At 41.6% G+C, this 27,140-nt stretch overlaps 1 long non-coding RNA gene across 2 annotated transcripts in view; it reads right to left on the reverse strand.

Annotated features, from left to right (window-relative positions):
* Positions 1-4,747: 4,747 nt before the first annotated feature.
* Positions 4,748-27,140, reverse strand: part of LOC144761621 (uncharacterized) — an 87,763-nt gene continuing 65,370 nt past the window's right edge. For both annotated transcript variants that reach the window (XR_013595816.1, XR_013595815.1), the window contains exon 4: positions 4,748-5,865. This is a non-coding gene — a long non-coding RNA (uncharacterized LOC144761621). The remainder of the gene's footprint in view (positions 5,866-27,140) is intronic.

Here is a 27,140-nt window from a genome sequence, read left to right on the forward strand (position 1 = left end):
GTGTGTTTTCTTCTTTATCACAAAGAATCTGAAATAAAATCCATGGTTTCTCTTGAATCTCTTGACCGTCTCTACCACTCCCTTTTAAATCCCTCAAGTGAAGAGGTTCCTTTTTGAGTGGGCTGACAGGTAGTTTCTGTATGAACTTTAGCATATGTCCTAAGAGTACAATCTGCTGCATCCATCTGTCTGATGTTATGTACCTCCATGCGGAGCAGAAGGGGAAAATCAGCTAAGCTGGGACATCTATACTGCAGTACTCCTAGGGATTTCCCAGATCTGCGACCGTCAATGTTTTGTAGGGCATTGTATACATGCTAGTTGACAAGACCTACATTAGACAAGCACACTTCAGGATCAATAATGGCGGCAGATATTATTGCTTCCTCTGACAATTGCCTTCGCAGTTTCTTTTTTTGCCTTCTGGGATGAGGTCAAGTTGCGGCGAGGTGTCATGCCACATCTGGCAATTGTAATGACCTCAATATTGCCAATGCATTTGCAGCTTTAATAAAGGTCACTGCCATCCAACAAACTACCTTTGCGGGGCAAATTATCTATCGGCTGTCTCGGTCTGAGGCACCAATGATGGCGTGATCAGGTTCTCTGACCTGTGTTGAGGAGGTGATGTCTGGTTTTGGATGCCCATTAAGCAAGGCAGGTGCTGATTCTGCGGCTCTGTACCTCCAATCAAGGCACCACTGCTCACACAGTAGCTAGTCTTTATAATTTTTAGGCCTTAAGACCAGACAAAGTCCAGTATGAGTACGGATTGTATGGTCTTGCATGTTTGTTCTTTAAAGGTCAAACTGAGAATTGCTGCACCACCAAAGCCATTGGTAAACACAACTTTTTGGCAGCTCTTTCCATCAGAGCATGAAACTGGACTAGGTCATCCATGGTAAATCTGGTTGGTGATGTGTCACCGTCCAAGACTATGATGTCATCCCATTCAAATATTGCTCTGCAGCAATCTCCCTGTGGGAGTTCACCTTCTTCCACTTTCATATCCAAATACACAGAATCTGATCAGTCGCCCACCCCCATGTTCTTAGGACTTGGTGGGACAAGCAATTGGATGACAACTAAAGACGGATTGTCCATCCTAGGTGTGGGTGTTGGAGCAGACATAGGTGACGTAGGAAGTGCCAGTGAAGGGGTGGGCATAGGCTGCCCACCATGGTGTTGAGGCAGTAACCTTTGAATGGTGCCCATCATCTGCTACAAAATTCACAGAAATGTATCACACCTGCAAGACCTCTGTCTCTCTACCGTAACGAGGAGGACCACAAGACCAAGGAGGATTGTCAACTAACAAGGTCTACAACTGATACTCACACTCCTGGTAAGTTTCCTTTAAATCCAGGGATTTCTCAGAATCAAATGCCTGGAGGCGCCAAGAAGCCTCTGGGCATTCGTTGCGCTTTATAAGTTTTAAAATCAAATCAATCAAATCAAATAACACACATCCAGTTGCATAGGAATGTAGACGTATTTAAGGCATCTTGGTCACCAAGATCTGCCTTTTGTCCAGAATCTAAGTGTGCAGGCCTGCAGTAATCTTGATGGGTGAAAAGGTAGCTATGGAAAACCCCATTGTGCATGGTGCCATCAATGTTGATGGTGGAAAGAGGGAGGTCTCTGAAGTAGTCGCTGACAAGGTCATACTCTACAGAGCTTGTCCAATTGAAAGGCTGTCAACGAGAGGTTTTTCCTTCACGGTTAAGAAGTCACCGGTGAGGAGGGCAGATTAACTATGACATCATAGGAATTGTATTTCCACATGGTTTATTGCATAGTTTGGTGTTGGTCCTTCCTGTAGTGTTTTTTAGAGGAAACTCAATGTTTTCCCCAAAAGGTGGCTGCAAGTGCTTTAGATAAAAAGTCCACCTCTGAAAACTATACGCTCTGCTTTTTTGCACCACCTAGTTGTAAGTGGTTTGTAGAGCTTTGTGGACGGAATAAAAATCACAGGGGGATTCCCAGCTGGACATTGGGAAATTATTCAAACATGTGACCATATGAAAGATCTAATTCTGGCGAACAGATAGCACCAGGATACCAGAATGAAGCAGGGGTGGAAAAATAGGAAAGGAAAAAAAAAAACACTAAACAGACAATGCATGTAATTAGCATAAAGCTAGTATGAGAACCCACATTATGGTGTTTAGTGGGGAAAGGTCTATTACAGAGGCTTAAGGTACACTTAACCTAAGCATGGTGGGTTCCGATATCGTGGACTCCCAGACAACTGCAAAGGTGTGTTCAGATAGATATGAAGCAAGCCACTCCTGACCTAGGACTGAGATGCATAGTAAGTTAAGACAGGATAGGAGTGTTAGATGGTGAACAGTGTAAAATGCAGTAGATATCTTGTAGCATATGAGGATAGAGACAAGATGATTATGATGCGCAGCAGTACTGAGGTTGGATGTATATGTTAACTATAAATACAGCTTCTGTTGAGTCTATGGAGCAGAAACCAGACTGCAGCAGATTAAATACAATGCTAGAGGACAGAGCCTAAGACAGATAAAAACTTTGGAGAAAAATGAGCATTAATTGGCACAATAGAAAGGACAGGACCCAGCTGGGTGGCGGCCACATGAGACAAAATAGTTGGAGAGGTCAAACACAAGAACACTGGGTATGAGAGCAAAAATGTGGTTTCTGGAGTGTTCAATAGGTTGGATTGTGCAAAAGAGGGGTTGATTTTTTTAATTGAATTAGTCCATTGGGAGACATGTAAAGGGAAGTGTATTTGTAATGCTGAGGTGTAAAGGGGGTGTTCGTTGGGGAGTTTGTAATATTGCATGAGAAAAATTAAAATTGGTCACCATTACATTTAATGAAAGGTAGAGCTAACATATGTACCACAATATTACACTATTATATGTTGATGTTGTGCTTGGACCCAAGCTTAAAGAAAGTAAAATAATTATTTTTTGTACAGGAGGAGGTAACTTGTTTTTAAGGTTGGAAGAACTGCATACTCTTTATACTTCCCTGTTAGCAAAACAAGGCCTTTAGTGTTTTTTGTCTAGGAACTATCACAGCTTCTCTTAAGATTCTTACACATAGTTTTTTCTTCATATTGTTGGAGTACTTCTTATCCTGTGTTTGAAGTAGGTGCTTCATCCAGTTAGCATAAGAGGTTTTGAGATAAGTCATTCTTCAACTGCACGACTGTAGTTAATCAAAATGTGTGTCGTAGGATTGTAATTTACACTCAGATTGACACCAAGTTTAAAATAGAGGTACAAGAAAAAAGGTTGGAAATCACACACTTCTGTTGCAGTAATAACAAATAGCGCATTTGTACTGAGCAAGTTAAATGATCTATTGCATAGTTGATAATATCCAACTTATAACTCACAACTCGCAGAAAAGATGGTAAAGTGTAAAAAAAAAGAAATAAATAACAAGCATAGCCAACACGTATTTCGCTAGGGGCTGTAGTTTGTCAATGAGCTTTCTCAAGGCTAGAAACAAAAAAAGAACAAAAATTACAGATATAAAGAAGAAAATCCCATCAATTTAAACATAAGGCAATGTTAAGAATGTTGTATCCCAAAGAACAGCTTAGGAAACGGATTGCGCTGCAATACAAATGTGAAAAATAGTAATATACCTTCTTAGTATGTTGCCCGAGATGTGTCCTCCCTTTAAAAAAAATACATAGGCAAACAGAAGACATGAATGATATTAAGTTTGTTTAAAATATATAGCTAACTAACATGCAAATACTATGAACTTGCTTTGTGTCCTAACAAAGACACCTGATGTTAAGAGAGTAATATAATGGACAGCACCCATACCGAAGAAACTGTCATTTTAGCTTTATAGAAAGCTGTGCAATCTTCACATACTTAAAAAGTTAAGTAGTTTTATAGAATTTCTTGGTAGAGCCATGAAAAGGATGGTGCAGCAGTTATCGCCAATTAAGGTTAATTGGTTCAGTAAAGGGTTAATGTCTTGACTTCCAAAACGAATTTAAAAAGCTCATCCCTTAAAGGATAAAGTATCACTCCTGACCAGTAACGTTAATGGATGGTGTTCTGTAGAACCACAAAAAGGAAATCTATAAGCAAACATTGTCAATTAGATTGTGATAATCATGCTGTATTCATGGTAGGACCGATATCTTTAAAAAATCTTTTTCTCAAGTAGTGTATTCCATATTAGAGTACTGCGAGATTTGGATCTTGTAAACTAGATAAAGACAACAAACTGGAGAGGAGACCAAAGAAAGCCTCCTGCCAATGTAAATATCTAGCAAGCATGTCTTCACATTCCCCTGGAACCTATCCATGAAACAATTTTGGATTCATCATAAAATAAAATGGATTGGTATACTGCAAACCAAGGACCTGCTATCTAAGCCAATACTTAAATGATCAAAGAAGAAAAGCTGAGATAATGACTGAAGACTTTAGTAAATGAGTTAAAATCCAGGGAGGTCATCTCAGGCATATTAAAAGGTTTTTAAGCGTGTGAGTCACATCAGTAGCTGGATGGGGTGTAAATATTGTCGCTGATTTTAGTGTTGGCATGTATTCGCCCTTCTAGTCTATTTTCAAAGATACAGATACAAGTAGTGAATTAAGGCTGCTAGGGACCCGAATCCCCATCTCCTATCACTTTTCCCAATCTACCGGAACCCTTTGTTTGCCGACAGTCACTTTCTCAACCTTGTTCCACAGGCTGGGAAAGCAATACAAGACTGTTAAGTCTTTAACAAATATAATTTTGTTTGTATATAGTTCAAAGCTTTTATTAAATACAGTGTAGTAGGTATCAATTACTCATCTTACTCAAAATCGATGATCATGAGCGAAATCAGCTTTGCTCATTTTTACACTCCTCTCATAAAGCTGTCCCACCAAGGATTTTATGAGACACTTGCTTGAAGCTATTCTACTACTTTGTTTTTCAGATTGCTTAATGACCTAAACTGGAAGAAGGCTTTGTGGGCCCATTGCCAATTTAAATCTTTATGAGAAAATATTTCCACCTATTGTCACCAGAGAAGTGCTAGACAATTTTGTCAATTGAGGTGGCAGCGTCTGCCAAAGCTTCCTTAATATTCTACAAAGTATTCCCCACTAGGCCTTATTACCTTGAAAGCCTTTCTTTAGTTTTGTGGGAGTTTGACTATTTTTTTAGACTTTAGTCACCTCTTTAATTGTTGTACCTATGCCACATAACTTACTGCAAAACTTTTCAATTGTGCATAGAACAAACAGATTCAAAATTTTCAGTTATTTGCATGACCTACCTTCCCTAAGTTTTACAAATGCACTTGTGCGAATTCTCATACGTGTCAAAATAAGATTCCTATTGTTTAGCAACTACTGTCATTTTACCTAATTGCAATATTTTGAAGCAGTCTCATTCATCGACAGTAATTAATAACATTAAAAGAATACAAACTGAAAGCATGAATAGAGGCTGTAAATTATCGTTTGCACTTCAGAAAACCTGAAATGTTTTTCTGGGGAAAACAAAAAAGCAATGCTGTAATTTCTACATCTGCCACAGAAATCTTAGATATAATGTGTAAGATAGTTGAATGCCAGTCAGTGCAATGTTTGTTTCACTTTCAGACCCATTTCTTTCATAAACATCTCATTTGAAAGCAGGGGGAGTGGACAGATCATCAAGAACCATGGCAATGTTCCGACAAGTAGAGGGTTATTGTTGCATTTCAAAGTGCAGCTTACTCCTCTTGCCATGCAACAAAGTAGCGAGTTCCCACCTACTCAAAAATTTCAAAAATAGAAGACCAAGATCAATGTAAATGTTGCCATCATTTCAAGTCTCACTTCCGTCCAGTGAAAAATATCTTCCAACCAACATTTAAGCCTACAAGTAAAAGAAAGGGCATATTTATATATTACATGTATTGAAATGTCTGAACAGCATTGGTTTGAAAAGAGATCAAACTGATGCATTTACACAAACACATGTACTTTAAACAAGTGCTAGGGTTGGTGCACATAATTGAATTTAGTTTTAGACACTCAAACTATTTACACACATAGAATATTCAAAATGATATTAACTACATAAGAAATGCAACCATTACATACAGGATGTGAAAAGTATTTAGCCTACGCCGCTAGAATAGTCCACTTTTCAACTAAATGCAGTTGTACAATATATTTGTGCATTTTGCCATTTTTTTTTTTTTACCAACCATTGTTTCAGGGACGATTTCTCGTTAACAGACACATAATCATGTACCTAATTGATCACTGCTTTTCACCTGTCTTTAATGAATTCAGACAACTAATTAGTTCTTGAGCCAGTAAATCACTGGCACACATTTTATCCGATTTGGCCATTACAATTAATTCATAGATTCAAAAGATACCACCATTTGAAGAGTTTCTATAGTAGCGAAATACAACTTCTGCTAAATATGTTCCCCTTTTTACCCACATAATCCCAGCACAAGCTCTTCTTCAACAGTTGAGGTGAAACCTAGCTCACTCTTAATAGCAGAATATTTATGAAACTTCAGGAAGCAAAGGCGTTTCATCAAAGTCTAGCAGTCACTCATGAAAACTGGTAGCCCATTTATCAGTAGGGTTATTATTTTAGTACTATTAGGTATTATGTGGGGAGCAGGTTATTTTCTCTTTATTTATAGGTAACTATCTAATGCCTTTGCCATGGGAAGAAAAACTTTCTACTGCCTTACCAAAAGGGATGCCAATCTAATTTCGAGACTTTTACTACATGCAGGTAGGTATATGGCTGCACAAACTTCAAGTGTAACACATCTAGCTTGCTCTCTCTTTGTGTTTATCTTTATCAAATCCTATAATCTGAGGTTTTCCACAGTTCATCATGAAGGCATTCGTTTTACTGTATGTAATATCTGAGCTTGTTTAATGATCACTGCAATCCAACTGTGTGAATTTACAGACAATCAAGAGAGGCATTAGGACACTTAACTTGGTTGGGGGAAATTTGCATATGAACCTCAACTGTCCTCCTACTCAAAAATATAAAATATTAGAAACAGCAGGAAAAGAGAGTAAGCCTGTGCCACCCCCTTGTCTCTAGCCTAGTTTGTTGGTCTTTCTAGCATAGTTTATTTGTAATGGCATTTTCAGAACATCCAAGTTTTTTTAATTCAACCATAACATTTTTAATATAGGTTTACTGAAGCCTAAGAATGCACGTTTATGAGATCATCATAAAAAGAAATAGCAAAGACGCAGCACCCTTTTAGGAAGATTTACTAGCCTTTTCAAAATCCGGTGAAATCTGATAATCCTGAATGGATGAACTACCCACTGTTCTAACCTCTACTTGTTTCAACTCGGCGTTGCTACAAAAAAGTGAAGTCAGTAGGATAAGTTTGGTCCTTCGTTGAAATGGGCTAAAACTTGCACATTTCCAGTAAGGGGGAATATGTGCTAATCAGTGCCATGCTGGAAAGTAGTCCAATCATAAAGTCAACCATCAACCAATTTGTTTTAAGGTGACATCGCCCAGAATAACCAGATTTATAGTAGTATCCGAAATGCTGTACAATAAGTGTACTTAATCAAATATGGGTTCACCCAGCTTAGTCTCAGGACAACACATCCCTTTAAACGGAATAAGAACAACATTTACAATGTAACTTCTTTAATTTTCCCTCTAACTTTAACACTTGGAAGTTAATACCTGGAATCCACAATTTTTTCTCCCTCCTTCGACACATTTCAAATGAAGTAGTGTCACCCATGGCTCAAGACTAGTAAATGCTATTTATGTGGAACACTCATTCCAGAACAAAAAACACACATACAAATACGTATAAATATGTTTTTTTCATATTCACTGTAAAAAAAACAAAGGTTAATGTAGCATTACAATTTACAATTAGGTGTGAATTTCAATGACAAAGTACCGTTTTCAACTAAGAAAACCACTGAAATTCACCATTTACAGTGAGCTGGAGTAACTATACCTTGTGGCCTAAAGTAATTATAACTCTCACCCCCTCCAAGCACAGTTTTCACACAGTTTTCACATTCACAATTTCATTGCGCATTTTGCAGTGATATTATCAAAGATGTCTTAGAAAATGTAATGAGTAAGGTAATGAGTGGAGTGCTTGGCAAAACCGAGAGTTCCAATTACCTTTGGGCACAAGGAGTTACTTTAGCTACCTTTAATTAGTGAATTTCAGTGGGTTCAATCATTTGAATGTTACATTGTGACTGAAATCCACACACAACTACAATGTTACTTTAACCTTTGATTTTTTTCAGAGCATTACCAAGGTTTTATTTTCATGGAAAGTAAGACAGTTATGATACCTAACTATAACATCATTTTAACCTGTTTCTTTCCAGGAAATTTCTAGTTTTTTTAAAAGTAATATTTTATTACCATAGGTCATTAGCGTGCGCTGCAGGGGTTTCGCAGAAGGGGCCTGGCCTGCAGGTAAACAACCCCTTTGCCGCCCTGTGCCCTCCTTGACACCCAGCCCTGTGCCCCCCTGGACACCCAACCCTCTCCCCCTGAAACGCCCCCTCAGCACTCAACCCCCTCCTGCACACAACCCTCTCTACACCCATGTCCCTCTATAAAGCAGATCTATCCTCTTTCTCCAAAAATCACCACTAATTGTAATCAAATGTATACTTCAAAAATAATTCAATGCTTATAAATACGGATTACTCTAAAATATTTAACAAAGTTGTATTAAACTAAATGTCCGGGACTCTTTTTACAGTTTTTATTAATACATTTTGAGGGTGAAAAATCTGTAAATAGTCAGACATTTTTTTAAATATATATCTAGGTCTTTGAATTTTCCTTTCACCATTATTCAACCTAAACAACACAATCTTAAAAACAACCACAAGAGAACCATGTACATAAGTGCAACCATATACTATCCCCTAGAAGGAGTTGCACTCCCAGCTGTAGAGCAAAAGCATCAGCTTGGGTAATGCTGTAAAAAAGTATGTTCTCACAGGTTCATGGTTTCAATGTCACTTTGGATGTTTGTGCTTTATATTAATGTATTCCTCAGAAGGGGCTTACAGCAATGCAATATTTCCCATCGTCAAGGCTATGCTAATGGAACACAATAATATGCTTTTGGAAATGACATCTCTAGTTCTTGATAACATTTTCACACACAATGGTTGCTGGTTCAAACAAACACAAGGGGACGCTACAGCTCATAATTGTGTCTCCTTTTGCGAATCTCTAGAAGGGCTGGAATGAATACTTACACATCTGGACCTACTGCCCTCTTGATCTGATTGAACACATTTTATATTGGGGACGATTTATAGATGGGTTATGTAAAACACTGGCAGTGTGGATATGTTGGAAAGATTTGCAAAACATCTAAGTACAAACGCATACAATTTTTCCTTTGTACATAATTATAGCAGGGAACGAATAGACTTTTTAGATGGGGAACATTATTTGGAGGGTAAAAGCATAGCATCAACAATTTTCAGGAAACCCATGAAATCAGTTTTACATGCTACCAGTGAGCACCCTCCATCACGAAAAAGAGCCATAACTCTAAGAGAAATGACTTGAGAAGCAACTGTAGTAGTGATGAAATTATCACTCTAGAACACAACTTTAGAATGAGGGGAGACCCTATAGATGCTTTGAAGGAGGTTTGGCACAAGATTTGCACCAAAAACAGATTATGCTTCCTAGAGCTAGGAAGAAAGGAGGACACCCAAAACATAGGATCTCTCCAATAACACCTTATAGTAGACAGAGCTCATCAGTTTACACAAACACTGGCAGCTATTGACAACTAACCATATTCTTTCTAAAATTCTACCTGAAAAACTACAGTAACACAACAGGGGCAGACCACTGCATGATATGTTGTGTCACTACAAATAGCCATCACTGATATATAAAGAATATGGTTTCCATCATTACAGAGAGTTTAACAAATATGGCAGATGCAATGTTCGCCAATTTGCACTGCACAAATGATTAATTTTTCATACAAGCCTAATAGATAGGAAATATTATTTTACACAATTTGTCAATTATAATACAAAATGTGTGGTGCATTGCATTACTTGCCACTTTAATCTTATATATGGATACACTATTCGGTCTTTAAAGGAGAGGGTTCAGGAAACATAAGAGCTATCAGGAATCGTTATTGCAAGTAACCATTTGCTAAATATTACATCTCCAGTCACTTCGAACATGAAAACCAATGCTAAAATGTTTCGCTATAGCTTGGGTTAAATCTAGAGGGGGAGGGTGTCAATCAAGCACTTGCCCTGAGAAGGATGGAAACTATCTGGCTCATTCGGTTGAGGGCAGTAGACATGGGATTAAAAGCGAGGGAACTTCATGCGTGATAATCTGAACTGGTTCATAAGAACGCTATCCTTCAGCTCATGTCACCATTATGTTATCTCTGGAATACAGCTATAGAATATACTGCGGTGGTTGTAATTCAATTACAGTCTTGTGACTATATTTGATTATTGTATACATATTCGACAGTGGATGCAAGAGAACTCGCCGAAGTAACAATTTGATTGACTAGGCACTACGTAGCACTAACTTAAAATGACTCTACTTATCTAACACTGGGCAAACACATTTACCGCTTTTGAGTTAACATGGGATTACCATTGGCAATCTCCACTTATATTTAGGAGTGTTCTGATACTTATTTGAAAGTTGGCGCTATGCCAATATGCAACACTTTCCTGCAACAGTCCCTTATTAGATCTGCTATACTATTTCAACTAGAAAATTATTTTGAGCCAGAGCTCTTGGTTTCAACTTAAGTAAATGTAAAGAATCAACTCATTTTGGATATGGTCCACAGTAAACAGTAACAACATCATAGTTGGTATTTTTCATTTACTTTTGATCTTCGCGGGAAACACTATACTGTCAATGTTGTCACTCTTACTTGACAACGCCACGTAAATATGGCAGCGTTTGTTTATTAAACTTCACGGTTCACTGGTTAGTCATATAAATATTTACATAGTGGTGGGTTTCTATCTACACACCGGTGTGGTGGTTGTTATTCATTTGTACTCTTGTTACTTTACTATAATAGTTCAACAAGGAATTTCTGTGTTCCTTCTCAGGCACATGCGAAGCACAGCATTTAGCTATGGTATTTGGATTCTATTGGCTGGAATAGTTTGGACAACAATCTAAAATAACAATCCAGTAAGGTCGCTGCCTCGACTTGATTGTTGCACTTTTACAGTAGTTGTCTTACAGCCTATGAGCATTAGTAATCCGTCACATGGTGAATGATATTCCACTTGTTTGTTTTGATCCTTTTCTGTTTTCACCAGACTATGTGCAATGGTGATCCTGCTATATTAATTCCATACAAGACTTCTATAAATTTGCCAATAATTTGAAAATATAATGAATCCTTCATATTCCAATAGTTGAACGGGATGCCATGCATACTCGCATAAGATCTAGTCTGATTGCGTTAGTGACAACTACGCTGACTGCGCTCATGATCGAGGCATGTACAAATTTAAATTTCTTTCTGCATCTAGATGTGAGCATGTTTGGTTGAGTGATGAGGCCTGTGTGTCAGTTCATGAATACTTGTCGAAATGCACAGCAGCAACAAGTAACAGCTGCTTGCTTACACTAGGCATACACTGGTTTCACACCACACAATGGTCACCGACTCTGTTCTAACAGCTACAAAAGAAAATACTCTTCCAATGGCCAGAGATACTTCAGTGCTCTTTACCTTATTAGATTCATAAATCATCATTAGGCTGTTCCAATAACTCTCCTTTTCAGGAGTATAAAAGTGTATGCAAGCAAGTGCCTATTATTCTTTCTTTACCTTACGAATTATGACTAAAGTGTCTAAGGATGCCCAACATCTAAAGACTGCACTGAAGGGGGCAAAGTAAGCCAAACAAGAGGCTTTCCTAATATGCGTACACATTGCACCACTCTACTCTTTTGTAGTTATCGTTAATTGGCTAGGGTATCGTGTACTTTAGCATGCACACCAAAACTGTTCTCCTGGTGATTCCACAGTTTAATTGCTAGATATGAGCTGCTGGCTTTAAATTCATCCCCTAACCACCTCTAGTTTCATTCCTGGAGTCTGTACCACAACACTCTCTCCACAAGGAAGCACACAATATAATGAAGTGCTCCTCACTTCCGCTTGAACTGGAATCTTGCAAATCACAAAGTAATGGGCTGTAAAATACCTTGCTGACTAGTTACTTACCTGTAACCCTAGCTCTCCTCCTGGAGAATCCTCATAAGTCATAAACTCTGAATTTTCCCTCCGAATCCCGGAGCACTTGGTTACAAAATATAAGCAATCAATTTTTCTGTTTGAAAAACCTTTCTTTCTAAAGCAATGTATTGTTGGCAGCCTATTAAAGGCTTCACTGGTCATCTGACTCATTTTCGTTAAAAAAAGAATACAATTACAAAAAGTCAGAAAAAGCCACAGTTAGTGGTGTAGTGTCAGGAAAAATCGTTTGCAAACCTATTTAAAGAAAGGATAAGAGGACAGAAGGTCAGTGTAACTTTAATTGGCTACAGACTGAAACAGTCATTGCTTCTTCAAGGAGTGTCACTGTGGAAAAGTAAATTTTGCCATGTAATATGTGCCTACGTGTTCCCCATCCTATGTTATCTGTGCATGATCGATATGCATATGTATCCCCCTATGATCAATTAAAGACGCAATTACAGTTGTGTCCAACTCTAGTATGCTAGTTTCCAGTCATCATGAGAGCTACGAGTATTAGGCCTATGTAAACCTATGTTGCCACGTTTCACAGTGTGCACGTTAATTCAGAATAAAGTCCCCGTTTCTAGGCCTCAAAAGGGCCCGGACACCAGATTCAGCTCCTGTCTCCTGAACCCTCTCCGAGGAGCGATACAGCCCCCACCTGTATCCCTGACCCTTCGCTTACTTCATGCCTCGCAGTGCCCGGCTCGGCCTGGCTCTGCCTCCCAGTCTGCCAAGAGTATGTTATGATTCTAGTTATCAGTCCAGCCCTCCTTCTCTGCATTCCTAAGCTACTGAATCGCATCAATAGTTTCCGTCATGGTCTAGCCTTTATACTGTATTATGGTCATAGAATATTCCCTCGACCCGCACTACATGTAGAATAATGCATGCACCAGTCTTAGAGTCTGTTAGCCTTTACCCTGATAACTTTTGGATTCTATCAACATGTTCTCTAAACACCAGATACTAGATAGGCTTTAGGTACATGTCGCTCTGACACTCCAGACTTTCGTCTCCTCTTCTAGTGCAGAAGTCATAGCCCCCAGTTCTCCCTAGTAACACGTCATTGCCAGTTTGCGCGCACCACTAGGTTAAAGGTCCCAGCTCCTCAGGTAGCCCCCTCCATGTTTCCGCCCCATTTATGACATATTCTGTTACGTTTACATCACATGTCTATGTATACGCCCTGTACACACCTCTTGTTACACCCACTTTATGCCTTATCTTTCGCGACTGTTACGAAACCCCGCCTACTGCTACGCCTACTGTATTGAATGTAATGTATTTTGTTTAACTATAAATATTGTGCACTGTTATTTAAAGTTATCCCTTATGCTCCCAGATCCTGCCCCCGGCAGCTGCCATCCCATTCCCATGCAGGCTGTCCTGTTCCTGTCCTTTATGCCTGATTAAAGCCTGTAAACTCCAGCTACCTCGAATCTTGACTCTTATTTATTGAGCTATCTGTTTATATTGTATCCAGTCAAAAATAGATCCGGTAATTAATTATTTATTTACCACATAATGGCGCCCGAATAGGGACTTGCCCTTTCCCCACGCGCCGGCGAAGCCACGCAAGCCCCCTGACCCTCTGCAGCCGTGACGGAACCATCCTGCGCACCGGCAGATATTTCTGCTTCAAGTATCCCTCAGGTCCACGGAGGAGACGGAGGTTGCGGTCCAGCATCCAGACGAGGCGGTGGAGGAACGCGGCGAGTCCCGACCAGAGCCCAAGCCGAGAGTCCAAGGTCCGAGGTATCCGGAGGCCCACCCGTAACTGAAGTCCGAAGTTCGTAGTCCGTCGTCGTAGCAGTCCAGTCCAGTCTGAGGCCTTCCGTTCTTGCTGCCCGGTGAGTACCGTTGCTGGGGTAGTATCTAGACAGGGTCAATTCATTTGTCTCTGGTCCGTGGGTTTGGGTACGCAAATCCAACACGAAGTGTCCCCCTAGGTGGATGCGGGTCCTGACGTGTCTCTTTATGGGACCGGTATGTTTCGTACTGTTTCAGCAGTGCATCTAGTAATTCTAGTAAGTTACGTTCTCGAGAAATTCATGTGTTTCTGTTCTCAGTATTCCAGGTAGTATTCTGTCCGAACTGTTATTTTAAATGTTATTTCATGTGTTTTCAATGTCGTGGTATGAGTGATCTGTTTTGTTTTCAAGTTATTATTGTGTTTATCGTGTATTGTATTGTGTTCAGTATTCTAGTCTAAAGTATGCCTCTGTTCTCTAAGTTACGTCAGTTAAAAACTAGAAAAGGGCTGCTCGAGGAAGCAGTTCCTGTCCCGCCTAGGGACAGTCCAGGTCATTTTATGTATCATAAGCATGGCTTAAGTGCCATAATATATCTAGATTTATGGTCTGATTATACCAGACATCTCGAAGAGAAATATAGATGGCCTGTATCAGGCACATGGGATGCCGAGTGCATCATGCGAGTAGAAGAAGCATTATGGAAAAAGAAAGCCAGACAGTCACAGAAAGATGCCATCGAGTTATGGCGCAAAGAATCTCATAAAAGAACCGAAAAAGAATTCAGAAAAGCAGAATTAAGTAGAGGATCCTCAGAAAGAGCCCAAGAAAGGGAATTAATTGAAATAGGTGAACGAGTTAAAACAGAACAGTCAGACAGACAGAGGAATGCCCTTATTAAGGGTATGTACCCTCTTCTTGCCGAGGGCTTGCCAAAAGCAACCCCGGAGGCATCCAGTAATTTTCCGCCACCATTAGTTCCAACCAAGCTACGTCATAAACCGACCGCAGCTGATATTTTTCTCTCGTCCTATTTGGACGACACAGTCCCAGAATATGCAAATCCTGTTCCGCCTGCTCCTGTAAATAATGTAATTCCTGTTCCTCCAGCCACCGGGGCACCCGTTACAGCACCTGTTACGGTACCCCCGGTCCAGCCCACAGTACAAGTACCCGCTACATCAGTCACTCTGCCCGCCCGTACAGTACACACCGACGATTCCAGTTTAGGAGCCGCGGGGGGAGGTTCTCCTCGTACCCCGCCTCAACACAGACGTATGACGCTACATGAGCTAGCGGTACAGCGTACACCCAAATTTCAGTCCGTTGCAGATATCAAGCGAGCACTTACCGAATGCCGTTATGATCCAGTCCCAGGCGATGATGACATGGTCTTGTATTCATTGCGTGTAAGAAGGGTGACCGAGTATTTGGACACCCTACCGAATATGAAAAGTTATCTAGACAGAATATATCATTTCATCCGTACAGGAAGAGATCCAGAAAGTATTAGCGACACCATGGTCCAAAGAAAAGTCGAGATTCAGCTCATGATTTTAAAGTTTCTAATTAATTGTTTAATAAGGGAACAAGATTATCCAGGAAAAGATCCAGAAGAAATGAAAGTCCTGACCAGGTGGAGTGACCATATAGCCGAGGGAAGACACAAGACACTAGGTAGTATAGAGAGTATGTACAAGAAAATCCGTAAAGAAATAATAAAGTTACACGAGAAACGAGAAGCAACACAAGCAACCGAGAAAGAAGACGCCTCTGATACTGAAGAGGTAGACAGCGAGAATCCTTCCAGAATAGCGTATGTAGGTAGAACTAGACTTTCCGACCAACATTCACGTCTAGACTACAAGAAAACTGTTCCTTCTCCAGTACCAGAACAGTGTTCTCTAGAACAAGTATTCCAAGCTACCGATAAAATTCTGAAATCACGAATCGGTTATAGTGAACTTAGTACCATGCATGAACAAGAACTAGTCCGATCAGCGGTCCGATGGACTACTGATTCTACCACTTTTCCAGACGAAATAGTGGCACAAATGTTTCTGAAATTGCCCCCAGCCGAGCAGCGACTGGTGGGTATGTATATGATCCAGCACCTCATTACATTATATGAGGAACAGCATTCTGATCCAGGTCCGTTACATGATGTTCTGAACGAGTTACTCCAGTATAGATGGAGAGGCCTAGGTACCGATTTAATTAGTATCATTCTAGAACAGCGTCACAAATATAGAACGTTTCTGAACCCGCATTTTGTTCATGTCTCACCGCCAGAAAATAAACTATTATATATAGATAGACAGCATCCGTTACGAGAAGTACACCCAGTTAGGACAGCGGGTGGTGAAATGCAACGAGTATTTGTTTACACCCCTATCACAAAGATGGAACTCTTAGAGATGAAGAAATTAATTCCCTGTCACGACAAAGATCCAGCAGGGTTCCATCGAGAATTGAAAGACATGCTCCGTATGGGAGAATACACGTATCCTGATATCATTAAAATGTTAAAGGTCCTGTTGCCCGCAGGGGTATATGAGAAACTCAAGGAAAAAGAATGGGAGGTGGGAGAGAAAAAGATTGATTGGACAGCCCTAGAAGCTGAAGATAAAATACGAGTACCAGGTACCGGTCTTGGGGACAAATGTAAAGAATTGCCCGAGTTATTGATACAAGTTTTGCCAAGGTTACTAGTCACGAAAAAGGAAGATTGGGATGCAATCTCAGCATGCAAACAGAAACAGGATGAAGACACTAGTGATTTTTATTCTAGATTTGAAAAATGTTTTATTATTAACAGTGGTTTGAAGACGAGTAGCGAGTCATACCCTCATCTTTTTGTTACTAAACTAGTCGAGAATTCAAGTCCACAAGTTAAAAATCGAGTTTTGAAAGTCGAAAGTACCTGGCAAGCTAGTACTCCGTCCCAAATGTTACAGATGCTCCAGTATCACCAGAACAGAATCAGGGAAGAGCAAGATCATGAAAGGAGACGTATGAAAGACACGAAAATGAAAGTATTAGTTGCACAATCTGTTCCTCAAGACAGTCAGAAGAGGGGTACGAATCAAGCCAGTCATCCTGCAGTTCCTGTTAAAGGGATCTGCAATTACTGTAAACAGCCAGGTCATTTTATAAACGAGTGTGCAGTTCTGAAACACAACATAGCTACTGGTAAGACTAAAGAAAGACCACGTCCGCCTAGACAAGAACAAGTTTCACAGACTTCTCAGTCACCACAGAATGCACAACAGACAGTTACAGTACCGCAGCCTATCGCTGCAACACAGCATGTTACACAGCAGATGTACCAGTATGCTCAGTCAGAGTATCCAGAGTATCAACAGTATTCATGAAACAGCCTAGAGAGGGAGGTAGGCTTGCCTCTCATCGAGATACCTGTAGATCAAGAGGGTCCCTATGTTCACAGTCAAGTATTAGGGAAAGACAGAAAGTTTCTGATTGATACAGGGGCAAGTAGGACTACTATCAGTCATGACGAGGTTCCAGGGGCTCCGCTCTCAGGCTCTAGAAATGTTTCCCTTGGATTTTCAGGAAAGCCAATTGTTAACGAGATTTCGAAACCAGTTTCTCTAGAAGTTGGTCCATTGTCCCGAACTACTGATTTGTTACTTACGAAATCATGTCCAGAAAATTTGTTAGGTATTAAGACACTGAAAGAATTAGGTGCAGTTATTTGCTGCTCCCCAGAAGGAATCCGATTGTTGGTCACTATGTATTACGTGATTTTGATCCAAGATTATCAAATGTACCGCAGCATTTATGGGCGCAAGGTCCAACTGATGTAGGTTTTATGCAAATCACACCCCATCGTGTGACTCTCAAACAAGGTATAGTCTTGCCACGAATCAGACAGTACAGATTGCCACCTGAGGCTGTAGCAGCCTTATCCAAAATTATTGACGAGCTCATTGCTCAAGGAGTGGTTGTAGAAACTGACTCCAATGTATGTAATTCTCCTATCATTCCAGTCATGAAACGTACTGATCCAAATGCACCTCCAGTATATCGATTAGTGATTGACCTTCGAGAGCTTAATAAATGTATCATACCCCAGTACCCAGTAGTCCCAGATATTTCATCCCTATTGACAGCCATTGATTCTGAAGCTACGTTTTTTACTGTTATCGACCTCAAGAATGCATTTTTCAGTGTCCCGATTCATCCAGACAGCCAGTACCTTTTCGGTTTTTGTTTAAATGGAAGGAGCTATAAATTTACACGAGCTCCTCAAGGTTTCACAGAAAGTCCTAGTATTTACAGTGAAGCACTCAAGAGACAACTAGACAATATTCACATGCCAACTGACACTGCCCTGCTCCAGTATGCCGATGATCTACTGATCACAGCCCGTTCTGAACGTGACTGCGAGCGAGCGTCACTTACAGTTCTGTATTTTCTAGCCGACATGGGGCACAAGGTGTCCCCTTCGAAGCTTCAATTCTGTGTCCAGCAAGTGATCTACTTAGGCCACTTACTGTCCAAGTGGGGTAGGCAGTTGACACCAGACCGTATCCAGTTAATAGCGAGTCTTCCACAGCCCAAGACACAGAAGGAGGTACGAGCTTTTATTGGCCTCACTTCTTATTGCAGACAATGGATTCCTCAATATGCATTTCTAGCCAAGCCACTGATACAGTTAACGGCACAGGAGGCAGCCGTATCGACGGTCCTCCCTTGGACATCTGAACATACACTTGTTTTTAATGAATTAAAGAAAGCCTTATGCCAAGCACCTGTTCTAGCTACACCGAACTACAGTAAGCCTTTTATACTTTTTGTCACAGAACGTGATGGTACTGCATTATCTGTTCTCACCCAAGATCAAGCAGGACAGTACAAGCCCTGTGCTTATTTTTCGAGCACATTAGATCCAGTAGCCCAGGCTCTGCCTGCGTGCCTCAAGTCAGTTGCAGCCACAGCTCTAGCTATCAGACAAAGTTATTCCATAGTGTTAGGACACTCCCTGAAAGTACAAGTTCCACACTCCGTGGAAGTTCTTTTAAACCGAACACAGACTCAGCACTTGACTATTGCACGTTTAACAGGTTATGAATTGACACTGTTCCAACCGCACATAGAAATCAGACGCTGCAACGTTCTAAACCCCGCTACACTGTTACCGTCAGTTACCTCAAATCCTGCCACACATGACTGTGTGGAAGTAGTTAACACTATGACTAAGCCAAGACAAGACTTGACAGATATTCCATTACCTGATCCCGACCTGACACTTTATGTGGATGGGTCATGTATGAGAACTAGTACAGGAGAATTAGTAGCCGCGTATGCAGTGACTACTGACACTGAAGTTATAGAGACACATCGTATTGATACCCTGTCTGCTCAAGCAGCAGAGCTAGTCGCTCTGACCCAAGCCTGCATACGTGCCAAGAACCTGAAAGTAAACATATATACAGATTCACGTTATGCATTCGGAGTCGTACACGACTTTGGAGTGCTCTGGCAAGAAAGAGGTTTTATGACTTCTCATGGAACCAAGATTCAGCATGGTCTTCTCATTCAAGCTCTGTTAGATGCAATACATTTACCGACAGCTATCGCTATTATGAAGTGCAAAGCACATACGAAAGTCACTGACATTATTTCCCAAGGTAACGATCTAGCAGACCGAACAGGCAAGCTTACAGCTCAGACTCCAGACATTCCAGTTAACATGACACTGACACACACTCCAGAACAGACTACTTGTATGACAGTTAAGGACCCTACACAAGATGTCATAGATATCCAGTCACATGCTACTCCCGATGAAATCAAGAAATGGTCCGAACAAGGAGGGGTCCAGACAGATCAGGGATGGTTGACGAAGGGAAAAGCCACATGGTTTCTCCCCGACTCAATGGTTCAAGTCATTCTTAATACCGCACATAGTCCTGCACATTTAGGAGAAAAAGCCATGTTAGACAGTATCCAGAACCTTTGGTTCAACAAGCACTTACGAGCTGCAGCCAAGCAGAAAGTCCGTACCTGTATGATATGTTGCCAGTTCAATCCAGGTAAAAGTGTCCCGGTGGAACAAGGTGGATTCCAGCCTCCTGACCACCCTTTTGAGGTCCTCCAAATGGATTATATCCAGATGGAGCGATGTCGAGGTTTCAAGTATGTCCTCGTAGTTGTATGCGCTTTGTCCAGATGGACAGAGGCATATCCAGTCCCAGATTACACAGCTGCGACCACTGCCAAGCAGTTGGTTCGTGAATTCTTTCCCCGCTATGGACTCCCTAGGGTCGTGTATTCAGATAACGGCCAGCCATTCTCATCTGAACTTATGAAACATGTGTCCCTTCTGTTAGGGTACCAGTGGAAGTTCCATTGTGTGCGCCATCCTGAAGCCGCCGGTCTCGTAGAGAGACATAACCAGACATTAAAAATCCGAATTGCCAAAGTTTGTAAAGAGAAAGGTGTAGACTGGCTAGTAGCTCTGCCAGTCGCTCTATTTTATATGCGCATGGTTGCACATTCCAGATCAGGTCTGTGCCCGTATGAGGTTGTATTCGGCCGCCCCCCAAATATGTGGGGTACACCTAGACCCCGAAGTATTACAGATGTTTCCAGTAATACGCTGACAGATTACCTAGCTTCCTTGATGTCTGCCCTACACTCTTGTCGTTCACAGGTTGCCGCCGCATTTCCAGACAATACCGAGGTGAAACCGCATGAAATCGTTCCAGGAAACCTTGTACTTGTCCGGAACTTTGATCGTTCAAGTCCGCTGGAGCCTCGTTGGAAGGAGCCACGACTAGTCCTTCTGACCACCCGCACGGCCGTGAAGTTGGAAGGCCGCAAGGGCTGGGTCCATCTGTCCCACATCAAGAAATTCCATGGACTTCGAGAAAAAACATTTGCCAAGAACATTTCTAAGGACTGCCTAAAGATTGACTCTGAATCCAAGCCTCCCCTGTTAGAGGAAACTCCGCAGCAGGAGTATAAAGCAAAGTTGAGGTCTAGTAAAATAAGTCAGCCAGTTTAATTGTCTAAGTCCCCCTCGGGTGAAACGGTTAGACAGGTCCCTGACATGTATGAGATAGACCCCCATAGCGAGAGAGTTAGTCAAAACTCTATCAAGTGTATCATTGTTCTAAGTTTTCTGCTATTTGTGAGTTTAATGGTTACCTGCACAAGTTATGCATTACATTTATGTTTTCCAATTTCTCATGTAAATATGTTTTCTAATGCTACAGTAGAGCACACATTTAGTGATCTGCCTCCTCACGAGCTATCCTATCGTCTTGCTATGAGAAATAATACATTTATAAGAATGTTACACTATTCACACCAGACCAGCAATGCCACTAATTGTTGGGTGTGTGGTCGACTCCCCCCTTTCCAGACACCGAAGGGAGTTCTGCCACTCTTTCCTTATCCATTTTCACATAATGGTTCGTGTGGAGCATGGTCCACGTTAACGTCATCCACAACTGATATGTCCCTTCTGAATAGTACATGTTTCCCAGACAAGCAAGGTCTCCCTCATAGAACAGGGTTAGATCTAGAAAATGAAGTATATGATTTAGGTAATTATTCTTCGAATTTTATGGTCCTGAATGTTCAGTCCGATACTACTCCAGATTTGCCTGCTATTTCAGTACTACCAGTCAAAGGCGAATTATGTGTCAGAAAGAATGGTTCCGCACATGTAGGACATAGTGATTGTACTACTACTGTCGAGTATAGTGACAGTGGGAAATCTATTTTTAAAGCCTCACGTCATTCTTATTTTGTTTGTGGTCAGACCGCATATGTTCGTCTGCCCCTCGATTGGGATGGAACATGTTACATTGCCTTCCTACTGCCACCAGTTTTTCTAGCCCCATCTGATTATCATAGAAACACACATCTAGTACACATTAGACATAGAAGGGAGATCGAGTCCCCGATTGTCGATCAAACTGAAACTACTCTAGAACAGTATACAGACTTCAATAAAGGTTTCTTCTTCTTTATAGGACCTATCCAGAATAGTAAGCTAATACGTAGGTTAACCAGAACCCTTGAAGCAGTAGTGAATGAGACTACTTCTGCTCTAGGTAACTTGACCGAAGAGCAATCTGCTATGCGTTTTGTTGTGCTCCAAAATCGTCTCGTTCTTGACGTCATACTGGCCGATAGAGGAGGAGCATGTAGAGTCATCGGATCTAGTTGCTGCATTTTCATTCCTAATAACGCGCCGTCTGTTTATTCAGCTATAACCAGACTTCATAAAATTGCCCATCAGATACACCAGAATCCAGGCACCTGGACATGGTCCGGTTGGCTCTGGAGTATAATTTCTGCCTGGGGATGGAAAGTATTGTCATTCCTAGGTATAGCAGTAATGATCATTTTCAGTTGCTGCCTCTGTTTACAATGTGGCCCTGCGATTTGCGGCATTTGTGCTACCTCTTGTATTCCTAGTCCTAAGTCCCGTTCCAAGACAATTCGAGACGAGCAAATGATACTGTATGAAATGATAGATGGTATCATGAATATTCATGTTTCCTGATGGAAACGTAGGGCACAAGGAGGGAATGTGGAAAAGTAAATTTTGCCATGTTATATGTGCCTACGTGTTCCCCATCCTATGTTATCTGTGCATGATCGATATGCATATGTATCCCCCTATGATCAATTAAAGACGCAATTACAGTTGTGTCCAACTCTAGTATGCTAGTTTCCAGTCATCATGAGAGCTAAGAGTATTAGGCCTATGTAAACCTATGTTGCCACGTTTCACAGTGTGCACGTTAATTCAGAATAAAGTCCCCGTTTCTAGGCCTCAAAAGGGCCCGGACACCAGATTCAGCTCCTGTCTCCTGAACCCTCTCCGAGGAGCGATACAGCCCCCACCTGTATCCCTGACCCTTCGCTTACTTCATGCCTCGCAGTGCCCGGCCTGGCTCTGCCTCCCAGTCTGCCAAGAGTATGTTATGATTCTAGTTATCAGTCCAGCCCTCCTTCTCTGCATTCCTAAGCTACTGAATCGCATCAATAGTTTCAGTCATGGTCTAGCCTTTATGTCTCCATGTAAGAGAAATACTGTATTATGGTCATAGAATATTCCTCGACCCGCACTACATGTAGAATAATGCATGCACCAGTCTTAGAGTCTGTTAGCCTTTACCCTGATAACTTTTCGATTCTATCAACATGTTCTCTAAACACCAGATACTAGATAGGCTTTAGGTACATGTCGCTCTGACACTCCAGACTTTCGTCTCCTCTTCTAGTGCAGAAGTCATAGCCCCCAGTTCTCCCTAGTAACACGTCATTGCCAGTTTGCGCGCACCACTAGGTTAAAGGTCCCAGCTCCTCAGGTAGCCCCCTCCATGTTTCCGCCCCATTTATGACATATTCTGTTACGTTTACATCACATGTCTATGTATACGCCCTGTACACACCTCTTGTTACACCCACTTTATGCCTTATCTTTCGCGACTGTTACGAAACCCCGCCTACTGCTACGCCTACTGTATTGAATGCAATGTATTTTGTTTAACTATAAATATTGTGCACTGTTATTTAAAGTTATCCCTTATGCTCCCAGATCCTGCCCCCGGCAGCTGCCATCCCATTCCCATGCAGGCTGTCCTGTTCCTGTCCTTTATGCCTGATTAAAGCCTGTAAACTCCAGCTACCTCGAATCTTGACTCTTATTTATTGAGCTATCTGTTTATATTGTATCCAGTCAAAAATAGATCCGGTAATTAATTATTTATTTACCACAATACAACCAGTATCACACCATGCCCGTCAGTGGCAGTTGAGTCAGTTCACTTTTACGGTGATCATGATGGAACTGTAGTTAATCTCACTCTTCTCCAGGCACGAGGGAGGGCTTCTTAAGACTAAAATGAATATTCCCCTGGGGAATTACTCTGATTACAAGAACTACTCTTTCTCCTCCAGACGATCTTCATTTATAGTAATACGCAGTGAACAGTATCAGCCCCATCACTAGAAAGGGAGGAGAAAAAGACAGAAAAAAACCACAGAACTAGCTACTCAAAAAGAAGCTTGTTTCACTTCTGCTCTGAAATCTAAATAAAAACAATAGGTCTTATTTAGAGTTTGGCAGAGAACATACTATCACAACTGTGTCAGATATCCGTTGGCCGCGTGATCCTTGCACAATTCAAACATTGGCCACTACTAGCTGGGCGTGGTCCTAGACTCGTGCGGTATCTGGGCAGGGACTTTCTATATTCTCCGCACATCCCTCATTGGGGTAACCCTTGCTTCCACGAGCTCTCCAACGCCAGGTAAAGCGTATGCTTGATGCACATGGAGTGCAAGTTCTGGGCAACCGGTTTCAAAAGGGAGTCCTCAAGGCCAACTCTGCAATGGCTAACTCCGATAGACTGTCGATTATGGACAGGTATACAGTAAAGGCGCTGCACAGCCCACTTCGGGTGATGCTACCTCTTGCCCGTCTGAGCCCAGGGATTTTGCTCCACTTACCTTGCTGATTACGTCCCCCGAGAACAGCCACTTAGTTTCTAAACTATACCATATCTCCATTAGATGGAAGTCTTCAGAGGTGGATAAAGCCTGGGTAGCATGATATGGGCGTAACACTCCCGGATACAGTCTGTTATTATTGCTGCATGCAAACTAAGCTTGTGTCTGGGAATTATAGACTTTAAAAATTGCACTATAAATATCAACACAAAGCATACACCACCCCTGCTGCTTTGGCTAAGCTAGACCCTACTACATCATACCAGTGCCCGAAGTGCCACACCGACTACGCAGACTTTTCCCATTTGACATGGACGTGTGAATACGAAGCTTCCTTTTGGAGGGTCATTCTTTCTACTTTTTCACTCATGATCGAGCAACCACTTTCACCTGACCCCCTACTGGCGTTGTTGGGATAAGTCAAACCTTTAGTACTGGGGGTGTGTTGCTTTACTGCTATAGCCCTACTTTTGGCCAAGAGACAGATTTTGCTACATTGGGGCCCCTCGCCACTAAGGTGGCCTGGCTAAAGGATCTGTCTTATCGAGACACTACGTCTGAACTGTATGCAACCTCCAGTTACACTCTCTTCAGGAACCTCCTGAAAACCTACTTGTTTTGTCAAGCCTATGAGTAACAACTGTGCACTGTCTTCACTCCTGTTATTGCTTCTCCGTCCCTAGCGCCATGAAACCGCCTGGTGTCCGCGCGCTGTACAAGTAATTTTAACATAACATAACCTACCCTCTAACCCATTACATCTAGACCCAAAGATATTTGTAGGCAAGTGCAGATCTATTTGTTGTCCATGACCGATACCGCCAGCAATGCCTCCTCAGTAAAATGATGGGATACTGCGATATGTTATTTTGGCACCGACTTGCATTAATGTATGAATAACAATAAGCCTTTCTTCTTTCCTCCTGTATGACATGCAATGATATCCTATGTACTTTCTTTTAACCTGTGTCTCTCTGCTTTAGATTTTGTTTTCGCCCCCTTCTCTGGGTAACCAATTGTACCTTATGCGAATGATTTCATTTTTTGCAAATACAGTAACTGGCTTCGCTGCCTTGCTGGTTAGGAAATGATAAATAATGTTTTTTTTTTAAAGATATCAGTTCGTTGTATTATAAGTGCATTATAGCCTTTTGTACTTGTAATACAGCAGACGGGATGTCGTCACATTTTGACAGATTATTCCATCCACCAAACTCTAAATGAGGCCTAATGTCATTTAAATGGATGTACGAACTTCTAAGTGGCCACTTAAGAGGACAGCCATGGACACATTTCTCAGGTAGGTAGGAGCAGCTGCTTGACCTCTTTTGTAATCTGCTTTGGGACTACCAGGTAAGGTTCTATTAGCATTGGTATGACAGAGCAAAATATAGGATTCAACACACCTAGATATGGACCGTTTGTAGTGGGTAAACATGTAAAGGGCTGTAACAAATAAAGAGATGATTTAATTGTAAAGAGATGATTTAATAGTCTAGGGAGGTAAACATGTTAAACTCTGCTGGAGAGGATGGATTCTGGAGGAAGCTGCAAGAGAAATAGTTTGATATGAAGTCTGAAACTAATTTGGTAAGAAAACTATGATGAGTTCTCGTCACAACTTTATCCCTATGGAAAACCATGTAATGACACCACCAGAGAAGAGACTGGATTGGGGTCTGAGAAAGAATCAGTTTCTCTCCACAACTGCCCGAGTACTAGGACCATAGAGAGTCACAGATGGAGGGGACTCAGCTGAAGTCTGGCATTCAGAACTAGAAACACGAAGGACGCACTTAGGTCCAGAGCAAAATCTTGGAAAGTATACTAATAAGCATCTATCAGCTCATGTCGAAGTGTCAGGGTGCCTGGATGTGTCACAATCATGCTTTAGGCCTAAACATAGTACGAAGACTATTGGCTGTCACGGACAACATCAGGCTAGCACTAGACAGAGGACAATCCACTCTACTGGTGTTATTCGAACTCTCGGCGGCTTTCGACACGGTCGACCACCAGATTCTGCTCAGGAGACTAGAGGAATGTGGGATAAAAGGAGAGGCCTTGCCGTGGATGACTAGCTTCCTTTCAGATTGTTCCCAGACAGTCAACCTGGAACCTTATAGGTCTAAGTCCAAGAAGCTGACCATGGGAGTACCTCAGGGATCTTGTCTAAGCCCTACCTTACTTAATATCTATGTTGCTCCCTTGGCCGATCTTATGACGGCATGGGTTTGTGCCACTTTCCTACGTGGATGATACCCAGCTTACCTTCTCTTTTGATAAGTCTTCCACAACAGCCCGGACCACCTTCTCTGCCGGCATGCTAGCAATATCTCAGTGGATGTGTATCAACTTCCTCCAACTTAATGCCGGGAAGACCGAGATTATGCTCTTCGGAGAAGCCGCATTGTTGTGGACACCAGAGTGGTGGCCAGGTGAGCTGGGTTTCTCCCCCGCCTCAAAGGCATCAGTAAATATCCTAGGGGTTCGCATTGAGCGGAGTCTGAACATGAAGGAGCAGGTGACCCATACGGTGAGCTCATGTTTTCATGTACTGAGTCTGCTAAGAGCAGCATTTACTTTAATCCCAGACCATACACGGAAGACTCTAATTCAGAAAT

Source organism: Lissotriton helveticus, chromosome 6 (genome assembly GCF_964261635.1).
Source record: "Lissotriton helveticus chromosome 6, aLisHel1.1, whole genome shotgun sequence".
In the NCBI taxonomy this organism is placed as follows: Eukaryota; Metazoa; Chordata; class Amphibia; order Caudata; family Salamandridae; genus Lissotriton; species Lissotriton helveticus.